Here is a 12,114-nt window from a genome sequence, read left to right as displayed (position 1 = left end):
TTTTCTTCTAATTTGATCCCCAGACTGATAAAGTTTGCTTTGCGTGTGCGTTCGCATGTGTGTTGACCACCCACAGTGCGTGCGCACAATCAATGCACTCACAATTAGATCTCATTCATGGATTCTGAAAATACATTATCATATTCATGACATTCACATTTCATAATCCAATCACACATGGGTTCATTTGCATGTTCCCAGGCTCATATCATTAATGTGATTCTCGCTCACATGTGAGCTATGTATCCTAGCAACAGAGACAAGGGAGAACGTATCATCTCTGGACTTGAAAAAAAAATTTGAAAATTGACTAACGATAATTCACATCTCACCAATCACATAGTCTGACAGTGTCCGGGTGCAGATTAGGGGCAGTGTTGGGTTGGACCACTGTTGTGGTACAGTAAAGTCAGGGACTGGGCTTAATTGGTGCCCGGGATACCGAATGATATTCTGTGTGTATTCAGTGCGAATTTGGCAAAGATGATAAGAACACAGAGATTACTGGTGAGCCGGAAACGATCAATACGATCCAGAAAAAGCGTGCTTGTCAGCTTGAGGAAATCTCTGAGGGAAATGACACATTTGTGCAGCCTGAGGGGATTTACATGCTGTGGGATTCTATATGTTGTGGTCATGAATATTTCATTTATTGTAGTGGATTTTATTCATTTATTCCTTTCTAGGTGAATTTGTGAGTGTGTACAAGTTGAATCATCAGGAGTGTCAAGTGGTGAAACCAATGATCCTCAATTATGACATACAACCTACAATACAAGTTTAGGAATATAAGTCATGTTTTATTAAAGAGATAACTCACACAAAAACAAAAATTACATTATAATTGCATCACAGTTTATTCTGCCTCATGTGGTTTTAAACTCTTCATCTTTTGTTGAACATAAAATAAGTTATTTTGAAGAATGCTGGATGATGCTATACAATGATTTCCATAGTAGGAAGAATATTACCAGTGCTGTAGTAAAGTTACTTTAAAAACTAATAGGTTACAAATTACTGACTACTACTGGAAAATTGTAATCTGATTACATTAATAATTATTTAAATTAAAAGGTAATCAGATTATTACTTACTTTACTTTGAAGTTAAATTTAAAACAATAAAATAAACTGCAGCTCTTACAGTAATGTAATATTCACTGAGAAACAATACAATGGGTTGACCACAGCAGCTTGACTTATTCAAAAGACTAAAAAATTTCACCCAAAACTTAAAATTCTCTCATCATTCACTAGTTCCAAACCTGTTTTTTTTTTTTTTTTTTAACGATCCTGTACAAAAGTCCAATTTAGCCTGTTTAGTCTTTGTAGGACCGGCATGTTTTTTGGCGCTGGTGTCCTCCTTGGTGACAAATATTGTTATTGAATGCTTTTTGTTCAAGTGCTCGAACAAGTTGTTGGTCGATTTAAAAGCAGTGGAAAGTTCTTTAGAGAGTGGACATAGGCTAAACTTCACAGCAATATTTCAAATAAAATTAAAGTAATGTCTGTATTTCCTCTTGAAGAAACAGTCGCTTTTGTCAGCAGTTATTTCAGCCTGCATTCTCCAGCAATTTAAAAATGTTTGCTTATTAATTGACATTGTAGCGAAAAATGTGATTTTCTGAACAAGTAAAACATAATGTCTTATTTTAAGACATAATATGCCAAAATTAAGTAAATTTTTCCCTTAAAACAAGCAAAATAATCTGCCAGTGGGGTAAGCAAAATAATTGTATGTTAAAAGGAAAACAAGATTATTTTGCTTTCCCCACAGGCAGATTATTTTGCTTGTTTTAAGGAAAAACTCACTTAAGATTGGCATATTTTTTTTTAAAATAAGACAGAATGTTTTGCTTGTCTAGAAAATGCTTCTCGATTTAAGAATTTTTAGATATTTGTACAAGAAACAAGACCAAAAATCTAAATAAGAAAAATGTAAAATGCAATTTATTACATTACAGCATTTCCCAGAAATGTAATTAGAATAGCGTAAAGTGTTACGGTGGAACACGTTACACCCAACTCTGAATATTACTATGGAAGTCAACGGGAGCCAGCTACCAGCATTCTTCAACATATCTTCTTTTTATGTTTAACAGAAGAAAGAAACTCAAATAGCTTTTGTGAAGGGTGAGTAAATGATGACAGAATTGTCATTTTTGGGTGAACCATCTCTTTAATCATCTGAAACATGCTGTGACTTATATTCCAAAGTGAAATCTACAGTCCAATTAGCATCAAGCACTCAGAATGTGCAATGTGCACAAATCATTACTGGTGCTGAATGATGGAGTCATGTGAAGCCATGTGTGTAGTTTCAGTTTGCTCCAAGTAATTAATTTAGGCCTGATGCTCATAATAAATCTATAATGTGAATTGAACTATAATTTCTTTTTGTTTCATACATATATAGACGTTTTCATAGCATTGTTTTTGTATCAAAAAATACTTTAGTAATTTATTGTAAGTACTATAATGTTTTTGAAACATTGTAGTACAGTTGTTAAATTAATCTGTTATGGTAATTCTGTAATAGACAGTACAATATGCCGTAACACTTTATAATAATTACACATTATGAACCAATTATTAAGCATTAGCATATAGTGAATGTATTATTTGTTGAGCATTAACTCTACATAAAAAAGCGTTAGTAAGCAGTTTATAAATGCAGCTACAAATGCTCTTTGATAAGCACATGTGTAATGTGTATACTAATTGTGTTTTCATACTTTGTTAATGATTAATTCTTAATTGCTTAATTAAGTATAGCATTATTTACAAACCAGTTATTTAAACAAGTTGGTGGCATTTTAAGATCATTCAGAATGCATAGGTAAATGATTAATAAACTATTCAAATTAACATTTATATATTTTATTATTCAGGCATATGTGAATAGTTAATTTGTTTGTTAATAAATGCTTTATTAACCTAACTTCTTCCAGTTTTGTGACCTAATCTAGTGAGGATTATTTATGCTTTGTAAATCCCTTATAAATGACAATTAAAGGCTCAGTTCTAAACAGGAAAAAGAACAAAAAACAACTTTATTCATTTCTATTTATTTTAAGATACACAAATGAAACTGTATCAAATGAAAAATAAATCTTTGCAATCTTAACCAAAATAAAATTATTGTGCAGTTTAAACTTCACTTAATAACATTGATATGTTGCATCATATTATGTTGTTAATTTATTATATTGTTGTTGTTTTTTTATCCAATTTTATGTTGTATTTTGACTGCAAAGATGCGTTGTTCACTTGATACTGAGCTTTTAATTGACATTTATAAGAGATTTTCAAAAAAGCATAAATAGTCCTCACTTTAGATTAGGTCAAAAACTACATGAAGTTGAGTTAATAAAGCATTTATTAACTTATATAGTCACCATCATTACAGTATATGCCTGAATAATAATATATATAAATTTTGATTTCAATAGTTTATTAATCATTCACTAATTCATTCTGAATGACCTTAAAAAACCCTAACTACTCTTAAATAGTAATGGTTTGTAAATAATGCAATACTTAATTTAGTAATAAAAATATCAATCACAATTTATAAAAGTACAATTATTAAGCACATTTAAATGTACTTATGAGTAAAGAATACAGCATTTGTAGGTGCAGTTATAGTTTAATGTATAGTTAATGCTTAACAAATAATGAATTCACAACATACTAATGTTTAATGAATGATTCATAGTGTGTAGTTATTATAAAGTGTTACCCAATTTGCTTTACTATAACACGGTTTAAAACTGTATTTACTATAAAATATAACAATATTTTATTTATATTTGGGTTAATGCTGTTAAATTTAAAGGATTTATTGTGGAAGGAGAGGGGTAAATTGTCATTTGCTACCAGGAAGCCTATTTAAAATGATTTCTGATTCGAATAACAAAACTTAACCCTGTTTACATCCAAAATTAAGATGCACTTTTGTCAGTCAGAACACAAATGGCCAATGCTGAATAGAGGTGTAAATGGTGTCTAAATGGTATTGAACTTGTCGTCTTCTATTGACCTCATTCAGATATAGTTGAAACAGCCTAATTCTGAAACATTACAAGATATGTCATCATTTATTCACCCTTCACTTGTTCAAAACCTGTTTAAGTGTCTGTCTTCTGTTGAACACAAATGAATATATTTTGAAGAATGTTAGTAGCTGGCACCCATTGAATTGCATGATATATTTTTTTCTTTAGACCCTTGGAAGTCAATGGGTGTCAGCAACCAGCATTCTTCAAATGATCTTCTGTGTTCAACAGAATAAAGAAACCCAAAAAGGTTTAAAACCACACGAGAGAATAAATGAGTTCATTTTCATTTTTGGGGGAACAATCCCCTTTAAAGTGCCCATTAAAAGAAAGTTAGTTTGAAAAAATTTAGTTTGAAGGTTTGAAAAATAAGAATCATAAAACAAACCCACTGTGTTTTGAGAATTTTGTGTATCTGTATTGTTTCCTTTTGCATTATGTGTAAATTGCTTTTTTTTCCCCACAATATTAAATCAAAAAGCAAATACATATGCTTTCCCATCAATCCTCCCCTCTCAAAAATCAACAAAGTGGTTGGAAGTGGACAAAAGTTATTAATTTAAACAAGTGTTAATGACGGCTGGCCATTGGGCAGTGCCGGTGAGAGTCTATTGCTTTGGTCTCTCATCACGCTCACATCAGAGGGTGTTTGAGAGAAAAAGATCAAAGAGAGCACTCTGATTGGCTGTTCAGCTGCGAATCAGAGCACAACAACAAAACTGAAGTGACGGAACTAGGTAAAGGATGCATGTCAAGAGGGAACACAAAGAAGCCAGCTATTATTTTGTTGCATTTATAAAATATTTGCAAAAAATATATATTATCAGCTTATCAGACATATTTGTAAGAGCAAATCCTTTTGTGATGATCAACAAATTACTGTTCAAATAATATGTATATGCTGCTTTGTTTATCATTTGTATGTGTTCAGTACTATGTATAGATTGTCATTTCAGTTGGCTGTGGTTCGTTCTAGATTGTTCCCACACAGCTTGTTTGACCAAACCCAACCAAAAATAGGTGACAACAGTTAGTTTTAGTCACCGCTTATTCTTTGACATCAGCTTTGTTTGTCCCGGGCCTTATTAGTGCCACATCTACTTTTAATCCAATCGATCAAAATGCTTTTTAATATCAGGTGTAAATTATCATCAGGTATGACTTCAGGAAATACAATGTAAAAAAATCCCTTCACTTCTGTCACTCTGAAGTGTTTCTAGCAGAAAGTATTATTCAGCGGCTTAATTTCAAACGTGACTGTAAATTTAGGGGTTTCTACCATACATAAATGAAGAGATGAGCCACATGAGCTTTCATCTTGCCAAAAACAGTCTCACAGTCACTTTAATCATTAAAAACTGCATAATTTAAAACAGGTTTCTAATCTGAATCTCTGGTGGTGTGGCATCAGCTCTAGCCGATAGTATGCAGAAGTTTCCTGAAAACTGTCAGTCTTCCCAAGAGAGCACTGTAAACGATTTCTGTTGTTTTCACAGTATTATACTGCATTTCTCAACAGTTTTTTACTGTATAAGCTGTGCACAGTGTGTTACTGTATATATTGTTGTTTTCACAGTATAAAAATGTATTTTTAACTTTTCTATACTGTAAACATGGTTAACAGTATGTTACTGTAGATTTTATAATGAATTTTGGGGAAAAATCCGTTACTGTGCATCTAAATACAGTACTGCAAATGACCAAGAACAACTCCACACACACTATATATTATGATTATTATGTTTATTTATTTTTAGACAAATTATTTTGTGAAGTAAATAACCTAACCAGTTTCTTCAGACTGTTCAGTGCATTAAACTGTCCCCTGGTTTTCCATTTTTAGGTGCACTTTATAAGGCAACATAGAAATATTAAATAATATTTAATAAACAGAACTTTGTGCTAAACCAAAACGTAAATTGGAACAAAAATAAATTGATTCACGTAACCAAAGACTGTTAAACAAACAAAATGATTTCAAAGTCAGCTTAAATGTCAGAGTGACCAACCTGCTTTAGACGGATTCAAGAATATTGGGCGCCCATATTGGCCACCGTAGAGGTCACATATCTCCGCATTTTCAAAACAACATTTTAAAATACGCACTATCTTAATAAATAAACCACAGAATTCAGTTTAAAACAACTACATTCTCGCATGAAAAACGGTTAAAACTTTATTTCATAACACATTTATTATAGTCATCGAAGACAGGGCATGTCTCAATAATGTCTAGGCCGATTAAAGCATGAGGTTTGCCGGATACATGAGTGATGGAGCGCCGTCAACCCCTGGAGGTCAGAATCTCCCCTATCGGCAAAGCACACTTAAAATTAGACATGATATCTAAAAACAAACCACAGATTTGAGTTTGGAAGAACTACATTCTCGCATGAAAAACTGTTAAAACTTCATTTGGTGACATATTAAACGCAATATTTATGATATGATCTGGCTTTTCTCATCCGCCATTATATTTGCTTGTTGGTGTGAAATGAACCCTGGGAGAAAAAAATATTAATTCTCAAAACACTTCAAGCGAACATTATTCTTATTGTTAAAGTCAGATATATGTAATATTTTCGCTGGTAAAGTGAGAAGAAAAAAACAATATTACTATTTTATCAATACCATGTTTGCATTGGTTCGGTTCAGCACACAAACGACACCGAATCGGATTGAACCGTTTGCTCGGGAATTATTTTATCACACGTGTTCACAAGCACATTCAGCAATATGTGTATAAATGTGTGTGGCCGAGCAGTATAACGAAATAGTAATGATTCATTGTTGTGTCTTACAATAATATACAAAAAGGAATCGGTTTTAGGCGGACTCGACTCTTTACTGTTCTAAGGAGCCGATTCATAAAGCCGAGCCGACTCGATTCGACCTTCACCAGGCAAGCAACGGCTCTTCTAATTTGAAATCCACCTGTCGCCTTTTCTTCCAGTGAATTCATCCTCGGTAAGTGTTTAAAAGTCCAATTCTGTTCGTTAAAGGATTGTTTTGTGTATATTTCCGTGTAGTGTGTGTGTAATTTAAAATAATTAACCAAGTTACTTTAGTTGTACTGTAAGTTAGGTACTTATGTCACGTTATTCGACGCCAGACCGTGTTTGTAGTGTTTGCGAGGTATTAGATAAGGTAACTTAATTACAGTGAGTTTATCTTGAGTGAGTTTTTGACCATAGTAACGTTAAGTTACCTGAAAAAAAAACGTAACTTTTACTTGGGGTTAACTGCATTAATGAATTCTCTATTTCAGCACAACACTGAGATGAAGGCAAAGTCACCATGAAAAGTTAAACGTTTAACGTTAAGGTAAGCTCTGGTCTTCATGTGGTCATTATGACCAAGTTATCATTATGGTTAGATTTGTAAACTGTAAGTTAGTTATTCACACTAAACTCACAATGAAACAAGTCTAAACTGTTTTATTAAATTGAGCTGATAATAAAATTCAGTTGATGTCTTTTAAGCTAACGTTAATATTAACATAATTCATATTAATTGTCTATTTCTCACTGGTTAATGAGCTTATTGTATAACGTTATTGTGTCATTAATTGTACATTTTATTTTTGGTGTTCAGGTGTAGGGAATGATTTGTATACAAATTTATTTGAACCCCATACAGATTTGTATGGTTGTACCATAGATTTAGATTATTAAATGTTAAGTCTTATTTTACTCTTATTATATTTATCTTTTTTGCAACTACAGCAATTGATGCTGAAAAACTGATGCTACCAATCTCTCCTCACTTGATTATTCAAGGTAATGTTGATGTCTTCCTCATTTTGATTAGATTTTGAAATGTCAAGTTGTTCACAGATTTGTTGTGAGGAGTTTCATGTACAACCTCTTTTGCTTCTTCCAGAAGCGACGCAGTGGCACAGTAGGTAGTGCTGTCACCTCACAGCAAGAAGGTTGCTGGTTCGAGCCTCGGCTGGGTCAGTTGGCTGAATACAATGGCATAATGATTCTGCTTGCTCACAGGAGGTACTTGATTTAGTTTTCCTCAAGCGATACATCAGTTTTTATGAGTAATGCGTGACACTTGAATTGAAGGGACAGTTCACCCAAAAATGAAAATAATGGCATCTTTGGCATCCTCCACTTGTTTCAAAATAGTTAGATTATTTTTTTGTTCCATTGAACACAAACTCATATTTTTTTTAAAGAAATTTGGTTCAAATATGGATGTCCATAGTTTCTGGTTTCTAACATTCTTCAAAATATCTGCTTTAGAGTTTAACAGAAATTTTATTGGATTTAAAACACATGGAGTAATGGTGGCAGAAAAGTAAACTATCCTTTTAAATATTTTATTCTGAGACTTATTTAAATGTGTCTTGTCTTTTGCCATATTGTCTTTCTAGCTCAGATTGTGATGGACCTGGAATGTGACACCAGTTACTCTTAAGTCAAGAACCAAATAAAGCACAGATGTGGAGGGATCTGCAACTAAACTAACTGAAGGAAAGGAACCTTTAGGTAAAAACACCTGCTTTATTTAGATCTGAAGTATTTTATTTGGCATAGACTATTCTTTTTTTATTCTTATTCTAATTTTATGTTATGTATACTGAATATAAGTCATTTAAATTTCACAAATGATTGAATATAAAATATCTAGATGTCTTATTTTTTATTGTCTTAAACATTGGTGCTCAACCCTGTTCCTGGAGATCGACCTTTCTGCAGAGTTTACCTCAAACCCTGATCAAACGCAACTAAACAAACTAAATAGTATCTGAAGGAGCACTTGGTAAATAAAGACAGGTGTTCTTGATCAAGGTTGCAGGTAAGCTCTGCGGAAAGGTAGATCTCCAGGAACAGGGTTGAGCACCCCTGATCTAAATGCTCAAAAATGCTGTTTCAGAGGTGAGGTTGGATGTAGTTCAGAAATAAATTCATTAGGATCAATGCTTAAAGTAAATGTTTACTTCTCTCTGTAGACCAAACATGCTTAGTATCCCACACATTTTAATGAATTATTTATTTTGGTTACTTTTACATCTATATATGGGTAAGCAAGTATTTAATAAATAAAATTATTTTAAACCACTTAACTAAATGACTCTATTACCCTAGCTTCTGGGAAAAAAAACATGTAAAATAACAGATTTTTAATTTTTTTACAGTGTGGGTGAACATACTACCTTGATGTCCAACAAAGACTGCACAAGAGCTCATTTGATGGCACATATTCTGTCCTGTCTACATCTCTGACAACCTGGCAGTGCTTCGACATCAGTGAGTAATAAATCTTCATATTATCATGCATTCAGGATTTCTGTAAGCCTATCTTTAATTTTAGTTTGTAATTAGCAGTGACTGTTTAAAAATTTGGTATTTAAATTATTCTTAACGTTTTACTGATGCTGTGCACAGTAACGTTATGATGATTTAATTTGAGGAAATGTCACTGGAGAGGTGTAATAATATTTATTTTTCTCACTGACATGCCATCACTGCATATTGAAATACAGTAATACTAATTGACCGCAAAATACTATCACAAACATTTCATGAAGTAGACTGCTTGACTACTCTTCATTTCTTTGCTCAACTTTAACACATTTGATCGTGTTGCTGTGCCTTTCGGCAGATTTTGCCAAAAATGAATGCTTAGTGATTACTTTGTTTAATGCGAACCAAATGTCAGTAACTTATCATTAGTATTATTTTTTTTTTAAATCACCCACGGCTTTCATGTTCTCTAATGTAATCTTGTCTGTAAGTTAGAAGTAGATTTTCACATGTTAAAAGCCTAAAAGTACTTGATTAACATTAGTCACGTTAAATTAGATTATTTTATTTATTTATTTATTTTTAATATGTAGCCTCTTAAGGTCAGAATTAACTGTGTTCACCCCTCTTAAATTCATGGAAGCGCTAGTGTGGTCATGTAATCAGATATTCAAGCTATACAGAGTCAGACATTAAGTTAAGATGAGACTTTATTTTTTACATACCTGTGTGGACACTTGACTAGTGTTGACTTGACTGATCTTTTCCCCATTAACGTTAGTGTAATTGTAAATAGACAACAATCTGTATTTTGTCAACAAAAACGATAAAAAACAGTGTTTTATAAATATAAAACAGCAGTGCGGTGTTTGGTTTCTGAATGAATGAAATAATTTGAGGCATGATTAGTTTTTACTCCAGTGATTAATTTTGCTTGTCGTTTTTGCAGGATCACCAGAAGTGCTCCTGCCCTTTTTCACTGTCCGTTTTCCACAACATCATTTGGCCTTCATCATTTCGTGTCTTGTAGCAGTATTTTCATCTGTTTTTAAAATTGTAATACTTTTTGATGCATTAATTGTTGACTGGTTTTACTGATCAATTTTTCATTAGTGTTCTGTTGCTGTGTTATATTGAATAATTGCTACTGTTTCAGTAGGGTTTACACAATAAACTTTTATTGTGAAGTTAAAGTTTCAGTTTCTTTATTTTTCTTGTATTTCTTGAACAGTTAAAATAACATTTGTGCAATTTTTGAACTTTTTTGCTCATTATAAAGTAGCACTGTTAAATACAATAAAATAACATTTAATAACTGTAAAATACTATACAGTAATAATGAAAGTAACGTTAAAATACCGTAGTTCTGCATGGTAAAAATGTACAGTAAAATACTGTTTTCAGTTTTGCAGTATGTGTATTACTACTGTAATTGGTGTTACAGTATAAAAAGAAAACAGTAAAATGATGTATTACATTTTACAGTAAATCTAATACTAAAGTAATTAGTATTACAGTAATGTTACTGTTTTATGAAATACAGCAGCTACTGGATAATTGTTGCCAGTAACTTACTGTTAATTTAACAAGAAATCGTTTACAGTGAGGAGTTACAGAGAGAGGCTGAGCTCACAAAGCAGGGAAACTTGGGGAACATTTTTAGAAAATGCTGGATTGCCAGAGGCCAGTGAATAAAACGACCCAGCAGAGTAAGATCTAACCTACAGGAACCAATATGTGCAATATTTGTGAGACCACCCTCACATTCAACACCTTCCCTTGCATCATAACAATTTCATCAGTTTTAATGAATCGAAATTGGCTTGACCAAACTAAACAAGTTTTAGAAAAGAACAGATTTTAATAGTATTAGCTGACTTTGGGCATGGTGAATTAAACAACACACTATCAACATGTTTCACATGTGCCTTGTGGCAAGGAAATGAAAAAATATATATGGGTATGCTGTAAAAATAATTTTTGCGGGAAAAATAGAAAATAGGGTATTTTGATGATCCCTTTTACACAGTTTGTTGATTTTAAGTTACACTGCAACTACATGCCAACTAATTCTCATTAAAGTGCAAGTAGACTGTAAGGTTGGGCTAAGGGTTACCGTTAGTGTAAGTTGACATTAACTTGCAAACTTTCTTATATTCAGGAGAATGTCTGTTGGTGGAGCAGTGTCACCAGACAGTCTACTAGAACTCTAATGAGAATTAGATGTCATTTATTCTCCTTCGGCTTAGTTTCTTATTTTTCAGGGGTTGCCACAGCGAAAGAACCACCAACTATTCCAGCATATGTTTTACACAGCGGATGCCCTTCCAGGTGCAACCCATTACTGAGAAATACACTCATAAATCCATACACTCTAACGTTCACATTTACACACACACACACACACACACACACACACACTAACACATACACGCACGCACACACACACACACACACACACACACACACACACACACACACACACACACACACACACACACACACACACTCATACACTACAGAAAATTGTGTTTATCCAATTCACTTACACCACGTCTTTAGGATTGTGGGGGAAACCGGAGCACCCGGAAGAAACCCACGTGAACATGAGGAGAACATGCAAACTACACACAGAAATGCCAGCATGGCCCAGCCGGGACTTGACCAGCGAACAGTATCTTGCTGTGAGGCAACAGTGCTAGTACTGAGCCACCGTGCCACCTACATGACATTTAGTCGCAATGCAACATAGTCAACAAAATGGTTAAAAAGGACCATCAAAACAAAGTGCTTTCAAAA

General features: G+C 33.1%; 1 protein-coding gene and 1 long non-coding RNA gene across 23 annotated transcripts in view; one reads left to right on the top strand and one right to left on the bottom strand.

The window, feature by feature from the left end:
- The window catches only part of slc4a11 (solute carrier family 4 member 11), a 176,500-nt gene that overhangs the window by 88,520 nt on the left and 75,866 nt on the right, over positions 1-12,114 (bottom strand). The window lies entirely within an intron of this gene.
- Positions 6,315-10,920, top strand: LOC137487374 (uncharacterized). 3 transcript variants are annotated; one of them, XR_011010632.2, is made up of 7 exons: positions 6,315-7,024; positions 7,326-7,381; positions 7,783-7,836; positions 7,940-8,061; positions 8,442-8,556; positions 9,207-9,318; positions 10,265-10,920. It is a non-coding gene; the product is annotated as an uncharacterized lncRNA (long non-coding RNA). The 3 variants fall into 3 exon arrangements; XR_011010633.2 differs by having other exon boundaries at positions 6,958-7,024; positions 7,943-8,061; XR_012389204.1 differs by having other exon boundaries at positions 6,958-7,204.

This window comes from Danio rerio, chromosome 13 (assembly GCF_049306965.1).
Source record: "Danio rerio strain Tuebingen ecotype United States chromosome 13, GRCz12tu, whole genome shotgun sequence".
In the NCBI taxonomy this organism is placed as follows: domain Eukaryota; kingdom Metazoa; phylum Chordata; class Actinopteri; order Cypriniformes; family Danionidae; genus Danio; species Danio rerio.
This window is presented reverse-complemented; position numbering and strand designations above follow the sequence as displayed.